At 38.2% G+C, this 18,194-nt stretch overlaps 1 pseudogene; it reads left to right on the plus strand.

Annotated features, from left to right (window-relative positions):
- Window positions 1-14,248: 14,248 nt before the first annotated feature.
- LOC119511269 lies at window positions 14,249-15,533 on the plus strand (annotated as a pseudogene).
- Window positions 15,534-18,194: the final 2,661 nt, after the last annotated feature.

Below are 18,194 nucleotides of genomic sequence, written 5' to 3' on the forward strand. Positions count from 1 at the left end.
TCCGGCAGCATTAACAAACTGGAACACATGCTATATAATTTAACTTGTATGGTCAGTTTATTCAAACACCATTATTACATGGAACCTTGAATAGGGGTTGAGATCTGGTTGGTTTGTACAGGTTAGCACGGAGCCCTCATATATCCCAGAGTAATTTTTGCAGAGAAGAAAAATGTATTTGTAAAGCCCTCTTGAGGGACTGTGGAAAAACTGGAAATACTAAACTTCCCCACCTTGGGAATTCCTGATATTCTCACAAGCATTGTAGACTGCCACTGAAGTAGGCCAAGCCCTGGATCTTGGGGATTGCCCTTATGAAGACTGTTACTTCAAAGGAGAGGCTAAGCCTACTTACAATTGTATCTAAGGGTCACCCCCAGAGAAACTCTGTCATTGCTCAGATGTGGCCTCTCTCTCTAAGCCAACACTGCAGGTAAACTCACTGCTCTCCCCACTGTGTGGGACATGACCCCCAGGGGTGTAAATCTCCCTGGCAACATGGCACATGACTCCTGGGGATGAGCCTGGACCTGGCATCATGGGATTGAAAAAGACTTCTTGATCAAAAGGGGGAAGAGAAATGAAACAAAATAAAGTTTCAGTGGCTGAGAGATTTCAAATGGAGTCAAGAGGTCATTCTGGAGGTTATTCTTATGCATTTTATAGATATCTCTTTCTAGTTATTGGTGTATTGGAATTGCTAGAAGGAAATACCTTCAACTCTTGAACTGCAACCCAGTATCCTTGATTCTTAAAGATGATTGTACAACTATATAGATTATACGGTGTGACTTTGTGATTGTGAAAACACTGTGGCTCCCACTCCCTTTATCCAGTTTACGGACAAATGAGTAGAAAAAAGGAGGACAAAAAGTAAATGAATAATGGAGGGAGGCGGGGAGTAGTATTATATGTTTTGGGTGTTCTTTCATTCTTTTATTTTTATTTTTATTCTTATTTTCATTGTTATTTCTTGGAGTAATGAAAATGTTCAAAAAATTTATTGTGGTGATTAATGCACAACTATATGATGATACTGTGAACAATTGTGTATACTTTGGATGATTGTACAGTATGTGAATATATCTTAATAAAATTGCATTAAAAAAAGTGACTCAGCAACTAACTATATGATCTTGTGTAAATCAGTAAACTTACACAGACTTCAGCTGATAATCCCTACCCCGCCCATCTCATGTCATTCCTACCTTGGCCCCATTAAAATACAACTTGAGAACTTCCCCCTGGTGGAGTTCTCCAGTGCCAAGTCAGATCACATCTTGCTTCTGTTCCTATCTTCTTCTTTTCATTCTAATCTCCTGTGATTCTCAAGCCTCAGCTCCATTCCATATTCATCACCAGTGCTCATACCTTAGGCAACTTGCTGTGCACAGTATTATTTTAGCTGCCAATCCCCACACCCCACCTTTCCCTCTGGACACTATCCAGTACTCTTCCTCTGGTGATTCCATAGCTCTCACCTTTGACACATTCCCCACTTGGCCTACCTGTCCACAGAAGGATGAAGCTATAAAATTTTGCATATGGCTAACATTCTACATGCACCAATCCACACCAATGGCAAATTTTCCAAATTCACAGCATCAAGTTATGCTTCTTCAGGTCCTCTGTTGATAAGCTGGCCTTGGCTGATGTGATGGATTCAAAGTCCATGACGTTAGCTGCTCATTGGAAATCTACCTAAAGTTCCCCCTAGCAGGGCATTTAATATGCACTATGGAACCGACTGTGGGTAGTTTGTCATCGACTTGGAGATTGGAAATCTGAACAATGAAATCATAATCTTCATCTGCCTTATGATCACTTTCATCACCATCACCTTTAGAGCTAGTATATATTGTGGTGATTCCTGCTGGGTACCAGGAATGGAGCCAAGAATTGTAAATGGATTAATTTTCACTACTTCCTAAAAGGTAATTACTATAATTAAATCCATTTTTCAGATGAGGAAACTGAGCAGAGGAAGGCTAGGTTATTTGTTCAAAGTCCATCTGTAATTGATGAAGCTGGGATTTGAATACAAAATGTCTGACTCTGAATAACTTGGTCAAAGATGTCTCCAGCTGTTCATTTTAGCCACTAATATGATATTGGGGTTAAGGATTTCCTACAGGGCAAAAGTATAAACATCTTTCCTTAACAAGTATAATGAAAGTGAATAAGAGTGCTAATATTTCTGAAATGTTTATCAGTGGCCATAAGGATTTGAAAAAGGAGAATAAAAACATATATGCTTGTAAAAACACAATATACATATACCAAATTATGACTGTAATAAAGCAAATTCATCCAACAGACTTCAGTACCTTTCAAAGCTCATGTTAAAAAGTATTAGGCAGTGTTATTGATTTGTGCCCTTGTAGATTTTGAAACAAATCATGCTTTATAACACAGACCACATAGTATTTACAGATGAGGGAAGGCATTGGCCAACTGTCCAAATATGCAGAGAACAGAGGAAATGATGTGAGTTTATTTGGCGATGCCTATCATCAAGCTCACATTTCAGGCCATCATAAAGCTGCAGAATACATTACAAACAGATTTGTTATAATTTAATAGTGTTTTTTTTTTCCCTCCTGGAACAAGAGAACATAAATGTGAGCAATAACATTTTAAGATATGTAATAGTTCAGTATGTGCTTTCTTTGGCATTTTGATGAATAAAAGAAAAGATGAGAACAAAATTTTTCATCCAAGCAAATGGATTTGGATTGCTACAATATAAAAGGTGATTGTACAAGGCCATTAAACACAGTGAAGTCAGCATATAATAGCAGGAATACTGATGCTAGGAAATGTCTTACAGGGCACTGAAAGAGTGCAGAACTCCGATAAGGAGGCTCAATGCCTCTTTCACTGAAGAGCTATAACACAAGTATTTTCCCCCAAGATTTCATATTCTTCATCTGTAAAATGTGTAATTTAAACTGAAATAATCTCTAGGATCCTTTCTAGCCTTAGCATTCTGCTATTGGATTTGGATCAGAACAGAGAATTCCCTTGGGAACAAAATTTATCTATGAAAACAACTTAGAAAAGTATCTAATATATTCCTTCGTGTGGGCTGTAGGGTTATATTCATTTAAGAAGAGTTTGCAACAACAGCATAGAGAAAGGAGCAGTGGCTCTGGAGTCAGAGACTCAGGTTTTTATCCCAACTCTACCACTTAGAAGCTGTGGATATGCTACTTAATTCTGTGACATACGAGGCTCAATATACCATTAGATGGTTGAAGTAACAACATCTATTTCAAACAGATGACATAAGCATTAAAAAAAATGTTCTGGAAGGACTGTAGAACTTATGAAATGACTAACTTATGGAAGGGACTCACAAACCTTTACCAGAACTGTCAGACCTTTCACACAAAAATCTTTTGAGGGCAGGGATGGTGTCTGTCATATTCATCACTGAATTCCTAGCAAACAGCAAAGTGACTGGTGCAGGGTAGGAGCTCAGCAAATATTTTTTACAATTGACAAAACAAACAAATGAATAACTGGTTTACTTTGAATCACAGGGCCCTCTTATGGTATCTCAAATACCTGTTAGCAGATGGTATATCCATGTGCATTTTGTGCTACTATTGATCATGGATTATAGACGTCACCTGATCTTTGATATCATGGAAAAGGGAAGCAGGAATCCTTAGGCATCTTCCCAGAGGAGATCCTCTCTTATGTCAAGATTAATATGAAACATGTTAACAGATTTAGCGGAGAAAACATGAGCTTTGTGTCTCGTCCTTCTGGTTCAATTCCCAGATTTTAACCTCTTTAGAAGCTTCAGTTAGAGAAAGAAATGGTCTTCCAAGGTTATTTAGTGAATCAAATTAGATTGTGTTTGTAAATTGACTAATACAGTGCTTGGTCTATTATAGGAATCTGATATTTATTCCATTTTCCTCCATACTACAATCTCCTCTTATCAATGAGAATGAAGCTGGACTAAATAATTGAGAAATTGAAAAGTGTCACTGCCACATCTAAAGATAAAGATCATAACTGTTTATGACTTTAACCTTTCACTCTCTCTCCCTTAAATAAAGTAAGAGAGAGAGAAGGGTATCCTTATTATATTGCAGGGATCATGAGAAACTGTGATATACTATCTAAGACAAAAATGCATTATATGGAGTGGTAGAAAAGTAACATACACATAACATCCACAGCATATGTCCCCAGAGAAATTCATCAACTTGATCGTGAGATACAGTTGTATGTAAAGGCAGATTAGATGCCCATATTTTGTTACTTCTTTTGGCTTTATTGGATTTTGCCATGATTCCAATATGAGAATAAGGAAGATTAGTTTGTGACATGTCAGAAACACAGTGACCCAAAATGCCTGATTCATTCTGTCCATAATCTTGTCCAAGAGACAGCAAACTTTTTCCACAAAGGGCTAGAGGGTAAATATTTTAGGCCTTGCAGACCATGTGGGCTCTGTCTCAAAAACTCAACTTTGCCATTGTAGCATGAAAGCAGCCACAGACACTATGAAAACAAATGGATATGGCTATTTTCAAATAAAACTTTATAAAAACTTAGTCAGTGGGCCAGGATTTGCTACCCCTTAACTAGTCCATTAGATAGATCGCTTTCCCAAAATTAATTATGAAAGTCCTGTGATGAGCCCAGCTCTGTATGATGCCCTTTGTTTGACTGAACTGAATAAGATAGGTACAGATCTCAGTGGCATATCAGTAACACTGCACCATTAATAAAATTATGAGTAAGTGCCTAAGGTTTCTCAGTTTGCACCATTGCCTATTCCTAGTGTTGTAATTTTTATTCCCTTTCTCCATGTCCCCTCTTCTAGTCACTTAGAGTAACCATGACATCTTTTATTTTCTGGTGATTAATTTAGCTAAAAAAGTATTTGTTAAGTATTTTTCTCAGACTCGTCATTTGAAGTAAGTTATCAATGACTGGCAAGAACTTCCTAAGTTCTTATTTTGAGAGAAACTAAAAATTAAGATAAAGAAATTAATCCATAGGAGTGGAAAAATAGATACCAATGAATAGCTGAAATAGTTTTTTTCATGCTCAAAGAAAACTTTCCTTAAAATCATTTGTACAGAGAAATGACTGGTTTGATTTATGGGTGAATATGAGGCCTGAGATTTAATCTTTTAAGGTACCTGAAATTCAACCCGTCAAATTCCACTGATTTGTATTATAGGATTAGGACAGCTAGAATCCTTGTTGGAATACACTCACACAGACCACAGGCAGACAGACACACATACACATATAGTAAGATTATTAGTATATAGATTAATTATTAGAAAACTAACATTGTTAGTTGTTTTCAATTAGTCACGTCCCAGTGTGAATTATTTTTTTTTCCTTGCTTTTTCAAGTGACAGTAAATTGGAATTCAGGATTCAACTAGATCTAGAACACTTGTTCTCAAACAGTGATCACAGTACTTGCAGCATCACAATCATTTGGGAACTTATTAGACCCATTGAATCAAAAACTCTAGGGTCCAGAAATCTGGGTTTTATAAACTGTAAGTGATTCTGAAGCTAAAGCTTGAGAAGCACCAACTAGAGACTAAACACAGAGGCTTTTCCTACTGCTACCTGCAGTCTTTATAACTCATTCCCTTTAATACACCAATTCCAACAATCCTTTGACCAGACTCCTTCTTCCATCCAATGATCCTTGTATTAAATGAATGTTACTATACTTAAAGCATATAGAAGTATGCATGCACTATATGTGTTTGTTAGTATATTATTTTCTTAATTATATCTCACTCTGCTCATGTCCTTCCTTAAATCTTTCCCAGATTAAAATCCATGGTGAATCTTTATAATCATTCTTTTTTCTACCCCCTCAAATCCCTTGCCACTTTCTTGTACCAGCTTGGCAAAGCTGTAACTCTGGTTAAATCCAGCTCCTTACGTGCTCTGAGTCTGCACCTCCATAGCTGAATGTGGGTGGAGGAACAGCCAGCCATGTAACTGACCTCACTTTAAATTCATGATCACTAAATTCACGTGGGACATTAATGGTGCCCAGCCAATCAGATTATAATTTCCTAGTCTTTCTCTCTTCCATTCCCCTGACCAGATGCTTCATCCTATTCCTCAAACTTCTAACAGCTCCTCCCCTATCTTCAATTAAACTTGATGACTCTAATTAACTAAGAAAGCTGAAGTAATTAAAAGAAACTTCCAAACACTACTACCCTACCTACCTATTCTACCTACTGTATTACTAAATATACTGTACTGGCAGGATGGGTAAAGTACTTATGCTCCTAGACATCCTTCCACTTGTGTATTAGATTTCATCTCCTTTGACCTACTCAAGGGTATGCTTCAGTAATTCTCCTCTGGCTCCCCAGCTATCCAACAGCATCATATGTGGTCTTTTGAGTGAATAATTCCTATCACCATATAAACATGCTATTATTTTTTCCATCTTAAGAAAACAAACTCTCTTGACCCCACATTATCTCTCTGTAGCTATTTCTCCTTTTCTCCTCTTCTCTTATATTAAAACCACTCTAAAGAGTGGTGCAATGGTTGTTTTTCATTTATCTCTTGAACCAACTCTGACCAGGCTTTCCCCCCCATGCCCAACATAATCTGCTCTTATCAACATCATTAATTACCACCATGTTGCTAAATATAATAGTCATTTTTTTGGTATTTATCATACTTGAAATATCTGGAGCATTTTATATTGCTTTCCTCCTTGAAATAATTTCTTCACATTATTCCAAGGAGCCCTCGTATGTCTAGTTTTCAAGTTACTTTCTTGCTCCTTTTTCTCTGTCTCTGACAGATTACTCTTCCTGTCACTGACCTCTAAACTTTGGAGTAGCACAGGACTCTCCTTGTACCTCTCTTCTCTAGTCATACCCACTCTTGATGTGATCTAGTAGATGAACCTCCTAAATTCCAGGCCCAAATAGCCAAATGCTTACTTGACATCTTCACTTGGATGTCTAATAAGCATCTGGACTTAACTCCACCTGAGTTAAAATACATTAAAATATTAATATATTAAACAACAGATTTAAATATTGGACATCCTGTAGCACAGGAAATTGATCCAGAGAGATGAGAAACAAGTGAGGTTATCTCTAGGCTTGTCTCACTTTACTGCCTAGGGAGAGCTCAGCCTATGGCACATGGAGGGAGAACCCAGGAAGGACGTAACAGTCTTCTTGTGTTGAGGGGTTAGAATAAGAAAATCATGTAGGTATCACAGTCCAAGTTCATAGAGCAGAGTGCCAGGCAGAAGAGAGCAGCACCGAGAGGGAGTTCTGGAGATTTGCAGAGGTTCCCAAGTTTTCAGGTGAGTACTGCTCAGTGCATTCATGCCCCAAAACTACCTGTGGACTGGGAGGAAAACACAACCAAAAGGAACAAAAATCCCCTAAGTTTTTTGAAGAACAGAAATAGTTTGTGTTCTCATGAGATAGAAAGAAAATGCTCATAATTCATGGGAGATAAGGTATAGTATTCAGAAGAGTTTTTTAAAAAAGTGTCCTTAGATGAAACCTTATTCTGCACCAGCCTCACAAAGCACAAAACAAGTCTTAAAAATACCAAAACATTTCTAAATACTATAATTATATCCCAGAACAAATTTAAAAAATATATATAAGTCCAACACAAAAATATTCAGAACCAAACAAGGTAAAATTTGCATGTCTGTTTCCCAATTAGAAATTACCACAGAAGAAAGAAACAGAACATTATCATTCATAAGGAGAAAAAGACAATAGAAATAGATTGAGAAATACCAGATGGTAGAATTAGTAAACAAGGGTATTAAAACAGTTTATATAAATATTCCTGCATGTTCAAGAAGCTGGAGAAAATACTGAACATGATAAATAGAGATAAGGAAGAGAGAAACAAAGATACAAATGAACTTCTAGAGATGAAAATTATAATGTTTGAGATGAAAAATACACTGAGTGGCATTATCAGCAGAGTAGACATTGCAGAAGAAAATATTGTTGAACTTTAAGGCATAGCAGTAGAAACTATGCAAAATAAAACAGACAAATATAGAGAAAAAATAAAATAAATAGAGGATAAGTGAGCGAGATGACAAATTCAGGTGACCTAATCAGCTTGTAATTGTGGAGCCAAAAGAGGGTAGAGGAACAAAAAAACAAAAAAATAAAATAATGGCACCCAAATTTTCAAATTTGATAAAGCTACAAACCCACAGATTCAAGCAGCTCAATAAACCCCAAGCAAATAAAACATGAAGAAAACTACACCAAGGCACATAATAATCAACTTTCCTAATTGTTTTTCCCCTTTAATAAGGGGGAAAACTATAAAGCAGCCAGAGGGAAAAAAGACATTATGAGAGGAACAAAGATTAAAAGGACATCACATTTCCCATTGGAAATAAATGGAAATGAGAAGACAGTTGAGTATTATCTATAAAGTACTGGGTGAAAAAATAACCTGTGAATCTAGAAGTCCGTATCTAGTAAAATTATTTGTAGAAACTGATAATAAAATGAAGACATTTTCAGACCTAACTGTATCTTAAAAATCAACCAACAGAAGATCTGATATACAGGAAATGTTAAAGGAAATTCTTCAGGCAGAAGGAAACTTACATCAGACAGAAGTCTGGATTTACACAAAGAAATGAAAAGCATCAAAATGATAAACTAATTAAGGTAAAATACTTTTTCTCTTTTTTTCTTTGATAGATAAATGACAATTGAAAGCAAAAATAATAACAAGCATTATAGGGTTAACAATTTAATAGAAATAAAATGTATTATTAAATAATAAAATATAGAAGAAGGCCAAAAAAGGATAAGTAGAAGTATATCACCATGAGGTGTTCATACTATATGAGAAGTGGTATAATATTACTTGCAAGTATAACTTGTCTATTATAACCTCTAAATCAACTACAGAAATACAGTTATAACTAACAAGCCAACAAAGGACATAAAAAGAAGGTAGAAGAATAAAAAAGAAGAAAAGAGGAAAAGGGATGAGCTAGGACAAATGTAAGACAGATAGCAAAATGATAGATCTAAACACAACCATATAAATAATCATTAAATATAAATAGTCTAAAAAGTTTAGAAAAAGATAGAGATTGCCAAATTGATAAAACAAGGAATGTCAAAACATATGCTACTTATAAGAAATTCACTTTTAATATAAAGACACAAATAAATTAAAAGTGAAAGGATAGGGAAAGGTATACCATGTTAACACTAATCTAAAGAATGCTGAGTGGCATATATCAGACAAAGAGGATTTTGGATCTAAGAGTATTACTAGTGATAAAGAAGGCCGTTCCATAATGATAAAGAGGTCAGTTAATTGAGAGGAAAGAACAATCCTCAGTGTGCTCATACCTATTAATGGAGCATCAAACTACAAAAAATCAAACTAACAGAACTGAAATGAGAAACAGACAAATTCACAAATACAGTCAGATTTCAACACTCCTCTTTCAATATTGATAGAACCATTAGACGGAAAATCAGTAAGAATTAAAGAAAATCTTGGCCAACAATATCAAACAATTTCACCTAAATGATGTTTATTGACAAGCTGATTCTAAAATTCAAATTGCAATGCAAAGGACATAGAATAGACAAAATAACCTGGAAAAAGAACAAATTGTGAGGTCTACACTACTGATTTCGAGACTTATAATGAACTTCCAGTTATCAACACTGTTCGGTCTGAGGTAAAGATAAACAGATCAGAACAAAATAGACAGCCTGGAAATATGCCCACGCATATATCGTCAACAGATTTTTGCTATAGGTACCAAGAAAATTCATTAAGGAAAGGATAATAATTTGACCAAATAGTTTTGGAACAATTGTATAATCATATGCAATAAACAAATCACCCCCAACCCTTTTATCACACTACATATAATAATTAACTTGGATTAGATTATAGATTTATAACTAAGAACTAAAATCACAAACTTTCTATTGGAAAACAGAAGAAAATGCTAGTGACCTTGAAAATGGTAAAGAATATTTAAATGGAGCACAAAAAAGCACAAATTCTAAAAGAAAAAGAAATCACTAAATCAGGTCTCATCCAAAAATCAAAGCTTTTGTTCTTCAAAAGATACTCTTACAAAAATTAAAAGATAAATCACAGACTCTCATCTTTTTTCACTCTCTTCTAGTCTCAGTGCCTTTCCTGTTGTTTCTTCAACTCATCAAACTCTTGCAAAGCAAATAAGCAGCAGAGGACAAGTACCTAGATTTAACGCATAATTATTATAAATCAGTAATATAAGAAAAACCCAGCCTAATAAAAATGGGCAGTATTTGAACAGACATGTCACAAAAGAAATATACAGATGGCCGAAAAGCAAATAAAAAATGAACAATACCATCATTTTACTAGGGAAATGTAAGTTAAAATCACAATGAGACAGCACTATACTGGAAATAAAAAGCCTGACCTTACCATGTTTTGACAAGTGGAAAAAACTGAAATTCTCTTACACTGTATTGGGAGTATAAAATGACACATCTTTGAATTACAGTTCAGCAATTTCCACCTATTCCATTCCCAGATGTTTACTCAAGAAAAAAGAAAACATAGATCTACTCAAAGATGGGTAAAGATGAATGTTCTTATCAGCTTTATTTGTGAATGAATAAGCAAACTGTGGTATTTCCATATAATGGAACACTACTCAGCATCAAAAAGAAGCAAAGAAATGCAACAACATGAATTAATTTCCAAATAATTATGCTGAGTAAAAGAAGCTAGACATAAATAGCACATTCTATATGAGTCCATGTACATACAATTCTAGAAAATGCAAACTAATATATATTGACAGAAAGCAGATCGGTGGTTGCCTAGAGATGTTGAGAGGGTGCAGGAAAGTGAGGTGCAGGGATAACAAAAGAGCATAAGAAAATTTTGGAGGTGCCAATTATATTCTATGTTGACGGTTTCATAGGTGCATATTTAAATAAAAAGGCATCAAATTTTAAACTTTAAATATTTAACATTTTATTGTATGTCACTTATACCTTGATACAGCCATAAAATAATAAGCATGTCCAAAACTGAGCTCCTGATATCCCCAACCCCAAAGCTTTTTCTCTTGAAGTCTCTGCCATCTCACTTAATGGTCACTCTAATGTTCCAGTCACTCAGACCAAGGCCCTGATGTCATTCTTAATGTTTTGTCTCACAACCTGCATGCTTCCTCTTTTTAATACCCCCACTGCCATGCTCCTAGCCCAATCCACTCTTTCCTCTACCCTGAATTATTACAATAGCCTCTTCTGCTGGTCTCTCTGCTTGTGCCTATCCCCAATCCCTTACCCACTGGGTTAGTTTAAAGACATTATGTACCCCAGAAAAAGCCACGTTATTTTAATCCATTCCTGTGGTTGCAGACCTGTTGTGGGTGGGACCTTTTGAATAGGTTATTTTAATTGCAATGTGACCCACCTCATTCAAAGTGGGTCTTAATCCCCTTTCTGGAGTCCTTTAGAAAAGGATAAAACACATACAGAAGCAGAAGATGAAACCAAGAGAGGCTCACAGAGAAAGCCCTGCAGAAGCTAAGAGAGGACCCACACAACTTCAGAGAGGAAGCCACTGAAGCCAGAAGCTGAAAGCAATGAAACCTGGGAGAGAAGGACCAGCAGACACTGGCCATGGGCCTTCCCATGAGACAGAAGTGTCCCAGATGCCAGCAGCCTTTCTTGAGAGATGATATCATCCAGTTGATGTCTTAATTTGGATATTTTCATGACCTTAGAACTGTAAATTTGTAAGCTAATAAATCTGCATTATAAAAGCCAACCCATCTCTGGTATATTGCATTCCAGCAACTTTAGAAACTGAAACACTGTGCTGGTTTGAATGTATTGTGTCCCCCAAATGCCATTATCTTTGTGGTCTTGTGAGGAGACGTTTTGGTGATGGTTGGATCACCAACCACACTCAGCTGTGGGTAATGATTTTGATGAGATGTTCCCATGGAAGAGGAGCAAGCTTGCTAGAGAGGAACATCCTGGGAGAAAGCCGTTTTGAGGCCGGAGATTTTGGAGCAGACGCCAGCTGCCTTCCTAACTAGCAGAGGTTTTCCGGACGCCATTGGCCATCCTCCGATGAAGGTACCCGATTGCTGAGGTGTTACCTTGGATGCTTTGTGGCCTTAAGACTGTAACTGTGTAGTGAAATAAAACCCCATTTTATAAAAGCCTATCCATCTCTGGTGTTTTGCATTCTGCAGCATTAGCAAACTAGGACAGATTTTGGTACCGGAAGTGGGGTGCTTTTGCTGCTGAGTTTGCAAATACCAAACGTGTTGGAACGGCTTTTGGAATGGATAAGGGGAAGTTTCTGGAAGAATTGTGAGGAGCTTGACAGAAAAGGCCAAAACTGCTTTAAAGAGACTGTGGAAATATGGACTCTAAAGATACTTCTGACGAGGTCTTGAACAGAAACGATGAATGTGTTGTTGTGAACTGGAAGAAAGGCAATCCTTGTTTTAAAGTGGCAGAGAATTTGGCAAAATTGAGTCCTGGTGTCAAATGGAAGGAAGAATTTGAAAGCGACAACCTGGAATACTTAGCTGAGGAGATCTCCAGACTACATGGGGAGGACGTACCCTGGCTTCTCCTTGCAGCTTATGGTAAAATGTGAGCGGAAAGAGATAAACTTAGAACTGAACTCTTGGGTTCAAAGAAACCAGAAGCTGATGGCTTGGAAAATTATGAGCTTCCAGGGGGTGGAATCCCAGAAGCTATAGCCCAACATGAGGATGTAACCAAACATGGAACCCAGCCGCCATTTCAGTACAAGCCAAGATTAGAAAAGGAGTTAAGCAGAAAGGATTTGTGGAAAGTCCTGTCATCTGATGGCTTTGACCCCTGCGTGCTTCATGCAAAGCCAACAGAATTTTTGTGAGATCTTTATAGACAGAGCCATTACCGGTCTGGACTGGAGGAGACAGACAAGGAAAAAATTAAAGGAAAAATTTCTTCAAAGACAGAGCCATGGAGGTTGAGGTCTGGAGTCAAGAGTTTTGGGGCTGGGAGAGCAGAGCAGCCCACATGCATGGAAAGGGTGAGTTTGCCCTGGAGGTCGAGGGCGGGCTTTCCGCCTCAATGCTCTGGAAGAGTTTTGCCATCTGAGGTCCCAAAGAGGGTGAAGCACATTCCCAGGGAATTGGGGAGAGCCTGGCTGCCACCACACTGTTCTGAAGGGGTTGAGCGTGTGCCCCGGATATGGAAGGGAATCCGGGAGCTGCCCCAATTTTTGAGGAGGGTGGGGCCGAAAGGTGGTCTCCCCAATGTGTGGATATGTTGGAGCACTCACCCAAGCATTTGGAGAGAAAAGGGCTGCCGCAAAGGCACTTAGGAAGCGTTAGACTCCCGCTCTCTCAAGCCCCAAGAATGCAGCATTGTTCTGTAAATGACTCTCAGACTTTGAAATCTAATGGAGCTTGTCCTGCAGGTTTTAGGAACTGTTTTCCTCCTGTTAACCCTGTTTTCCTTACTGTTTCTCCTTATGGCAATGGAAATGTTTATCCTATGAATGTCTCTCCTTTGTATATTGGAAGCATATAACTTGTTCTAAGTTCACAAATCCACAGCTAGAGGGGAATTATGCCTTAGGACTGACCACGCCTAAATTGATTTTGATGATGAAATGAATGTATTTTGTATTTGGAAAGATAATGTCATTTTGGGGTCCAGGGGGTAGAATGTGCCGGTTTGAATGTATTGTGTCCCCCAAATGCCATTATCTTTGTGGTCTTGTGAGGAGACGTTTTGGTGATGGTTGGATTTGCTTGGACTGTGCCCCACTCAGCTGTGGGTAATGATTTTGATGAGATGTTCCCATGGAAGAGGAGCAAGCTTGCTAGAGAGGAATGTCCTGGGAGAAAGCCGTTTTGAGGCCGGAGATTTGGAGCAGACGCCAGCTGCCTTCCTAGCTAGCAGAGGTTTTCCGGATGCCATTGGCCATCCTCCAGTGAAGGTACCCGATTGCTGAGGTGTTACCTTGGATGCTTTGTGGCCTTAAGACTGTAACTGTATAGTGAAATAAAACCCCATTTTATAAAAGCCTATCCATCTCTGGTGTTTTGCATTCTGCAGCATTAGCAAACTAGGACAAACACCAACCTTCAGTCTTTTCTCAAACACAAGCCAGTGAAGTCCTGTTAAAATATAATTTAGGCTTTTCCTGTGGGAGCTGCCGGGTTGAGAGGAGCGTGGCCTTCTCTTCTCCCCGACATGGCATGTGCTCGTCTATCGATATTGGTGTACTGTGAAAAGGGGGGGTCATCTGGCAAAAATGTTACTTTGCCTGCTGTGTTCAAGGCTCCCATTAGACCGGATATTGTGAACTTCATTCACACCAACTTGTGCAAAAACAACAGACAGCCCTATGCTGTCAGTGAGTTAGCAGGTCATCAAACCAGTGCTGAGTCCTGGGGCACTAGCAGAGCTGTGGCTCGAATCCCCAGAGTTTGAGGCAGTGGGACTCACCGATCTGGCCAGGGTGCTTTGGAAATAATGTGTCGTGAAGGTTGCATGTTTGCACCAAACAAAACATGGCGTCGATGGCACCGCAAAGTAAACACAACACAGAAGCGATATGCCATCTGCTCCGCCCTGGCTGCCTCAGCCTTACCAGCACTGGTCATGTCTAAAGGTCATCGCATTGAAGAAGTTCCTGAATTTCCTTTGGTGGTGGAAGATAAAGTTGAAGTCTACAAGAAGACCAAGGAGGCTGTTTTGCTTCTTAAGAAACTTAAGGCCTGGAATGATATCAAAAAGGTCTATGCCTCTCAGTGAATGAGCGCTGGCAAGGGCAATATGAGAAACCGTCATCACATGCAGCACAGGGGACCATGCATCATCTATAATGAGGACAATGGTATCATCCAGGCCTTTAGAAACATCCCTGGAATTACTCTGCTTAATGTAAGCAAGCTGAATATTTTGAAACACGCTCCTGGTGGGCATGTGGAACATTTCTGCATTTGGACTGAAAGTGCTTTCCACAAGTTAGATGACCTGTATGGCAGTTGGTGTAAAGCTGCCCCCCCTTCAAGAGTAATTACAACCTTCCCATGCACAAGATGATGAATACAGACCTTAGCAGAATCTTGAAAAGCCCCGAGATCCAACGAGCTCTCAGAGCACCACGCAAGAAGATTCATCACAGAGTTCTAAAGAAGAACCCACTGAAAAACCTGAGAATCATGTTGAAACTGAATCCCTATGCAAAGGCTATGCGCCGAACCATTCTTCGCCAGGCTAGGAAACACAAACTCAGTACTAGAGGCCAAATCAGATGAGAAGGGGGTTCCAGGCAAGAAGCCTGTAGTGGGGAAGAAAGGACAGAAGGCTGTTGGTGAAGAAGCCACAGAAGCAGAAGCCTTTGGTGGGAAAGAAGGCTGCAGCTGCCAAGAAGCCAGCAGAAAAGAAACCTACCACAGAAGAAAGAAGCCTGCTGTTTAAATTGCTTATTCCATAAAAGTCAAATTATATTGGAAACCTTATTTTGACTAAAGACCAGATCAAAAAAGACAAGATATATATATATATACACATGCATACATACATACGTATATATATAAAATTCAGGTGATGTCACCCCTCTGCTTGAAAGCTAAACTTCATTCTGTGATCTTTTTGATCAGGTATATATAATCTGGCCCCCTGTTATTTATAACTCTCATTTCCTTCTTCTGTTTAGTCAGCTCACTCCTGGACTCACTCCTGCCTCAGGGTCTTTGCACTTCCAAGCCCCTCTGCCTAGAATGCTTTTCCCCCAGATATCCACATGGCTTTATGCAAAAGTCACCTTCTTGGTGAGGCCTTCCCTAGGCAACCTCTCAAAATTTTTACTTACCTACCCTAGCAACCCTCCCAAATTTTATATCCTCCTATATCCTAAAAAAAATGAATTTATTTTTAAACTTTAATATCTATTTTATGTATTTGTCTTAAGATGATCTGTTTTAAGTTGTTAGACTGTCAGTACCATGAGATCAAAGATTTTGTCTGTTTCCTTTCTGTGGTTCTGAGACTGTCACAGAGTGAACTTCCCATGTTCAGTGAATGAATTAATAAATAGTTCATTAGAGATGACGTAACTTTTGAACATGCTGCACACTCCGGTAGGCATACATTTCTTATCTCCAATTTTTGATGAACATCAAGTTTCTCTTTAGTCAACCCTCCTCTCCATACAGGATTTGAGTGTTTGATAATCACTTAGCCTCCACCATGCTTTGTACACACCTCACTTCACTGTAGCACACATATTTGTGATCATTTTTCTTTCATGGATATATTGCCAGGGTCTGTGTACCCCTTGAATACAGAGTCCATGTCCTAATGATCTTGAATGCCACTTAGCATAAAGTAGGACTTTATCTTAAAGGAAAGGGAAGAGAAGATAAGATAGTGTGAAGCTGTCATTCTAAAAATAATAGTTTACATTTATTGAGTATTTACTATTTGTCAGGTACTGCACGTAAAATATCTAATTTAGCCATCCCAACAATAATGCAATGTATATTTTATTGTTATCTACTATTACTGTGCCTTTCTGATCTTGAATCAAAGGACCTGAGTTCAAGACTACCATCTGTCCCTTTACAGCTCTGTGACTCCTAGCAAGCTATTATGTATCTCTCAGCTGTAGTTTCTTCACTTACAAAAAGCATCAAGATGTAGTACAAAATCTTTTTCTAATGATAAAGTAAAATTATATATTTTAGAGTGCATGATATGGTAAATAACCAAAAGACCTCTATTATTTCTTTTATATAATAGCTAAAGAAAGCACTGCCGGGGAGGACCCTGAGCAGGCAGTCTAAGGAAAAGGCATTGTGTAGGTACAAGAGACAAGAGTCAGGTGGGGTACCAAGAAATAACATTCATCACCTTCCTATATGAACCCACCTATTCCATCTTCAATGGCCCCAAGTTGTTTTGCTGCTCTTGTGTGCTTTGAAAGATGGGGAAATAAATCTCCTTTCTTAATACTTGTCTGTTCTATAGAGAAAGAATTGAAAGGAATCAGGGGCTTCCTGGTATGCTGCAATGAGGGGGCTCAAGAGGGATGGGAAGCCCATCTGGTGACTGTGACTAGTGTCGCCACAGTCAGGGGACACAGGGATTATTATTCTTTGCAGAGGTAACTTAAGCAGAGGAGAATGTGTCTGGGTGGAGGGAGATTCTGAGTCAAGATGGGTATAGACAAATCTTAAGTACTTTTATGCACTATCTTTGTATGGAAACCAGTACTTCTTTTCCGCTGACCTCTTTGGTGTGTATTCTTGCCCTAAACTTAAATAAAAGCATTTGCTTAAGGAAAATCCACCTCACTAAACAACATTGTGCAGCAGTAGCTTTTGAATGAAAATTGAACAAAAGCCAATTAATAGTTTTGTTTTCACCTATGCAGATAGCACCTAAATTAGGTGCATTTGTAGCATGAATTTCCTTGGATAATTAGTCTCATGGAATTTTGCCAAGAGGCATATTTCCTCTCTCCCAGCACTTTCTAGCAACAGCTGAAATACTAGACAAGCACTCTTACAACAAACTCTATTAAGAAGTTTAATTAGTATGAAATAAAATATTATACTGATATTACACATTAAGTGGTTAGACTGCATATAGACACTGACAATTACTCGGTCTATGAAACCCTTTCATCTAACCAGCAATTGTGGTCCCTTGAGTGGCTTTGCTTCTATGTTCACTCTCACCAGGTTTTTAGAAATTTCTTTGCCTTTGTTGGCTTCTGTATCCTAATGAGCGTGTGTATCTTCATGTTCTGGGAAATCACAGGACTAATTTCTTCCTCAGTGCTAGCATTAGCCTACTACATATAAATATAAAGTATATGTGTGTGTGTGTGTGTGTGTGTATATATATATATATATATAAAACCACTAAGAAATCTTGGATGTGCTCCAGCTATGCATCAGATCTGCTCTTTGATATAACTGGCTCAGATCTTGTTTCCTTCAGTCCAGACCATGCATTATCTTCTTTCTAACCTACAATTCATGCTGAAATACTTTGGTGTCACCTATAGGAAGGAGATTCCTTTCACAGGCTGGAATCAAATCTCTCTCTGGCTATCCCTAGGTCTCTGGATGTCTTGTGCTTTGCTTTA

This window comes from Choloepus didactylus, chromosome 16 (assembly GCF_015220235.1).
Source record: "Choloepus didactylus isolate mChoDid1 chromosome 16, mChoDid1.pri, whole genome shotgun sequence".
Lineage (NCBI taxonomy): Eukaryota > Metazoa > Chordata > Mammalia > Pilosa > Megalonychidae > Choloepus > Choloepus didactylus.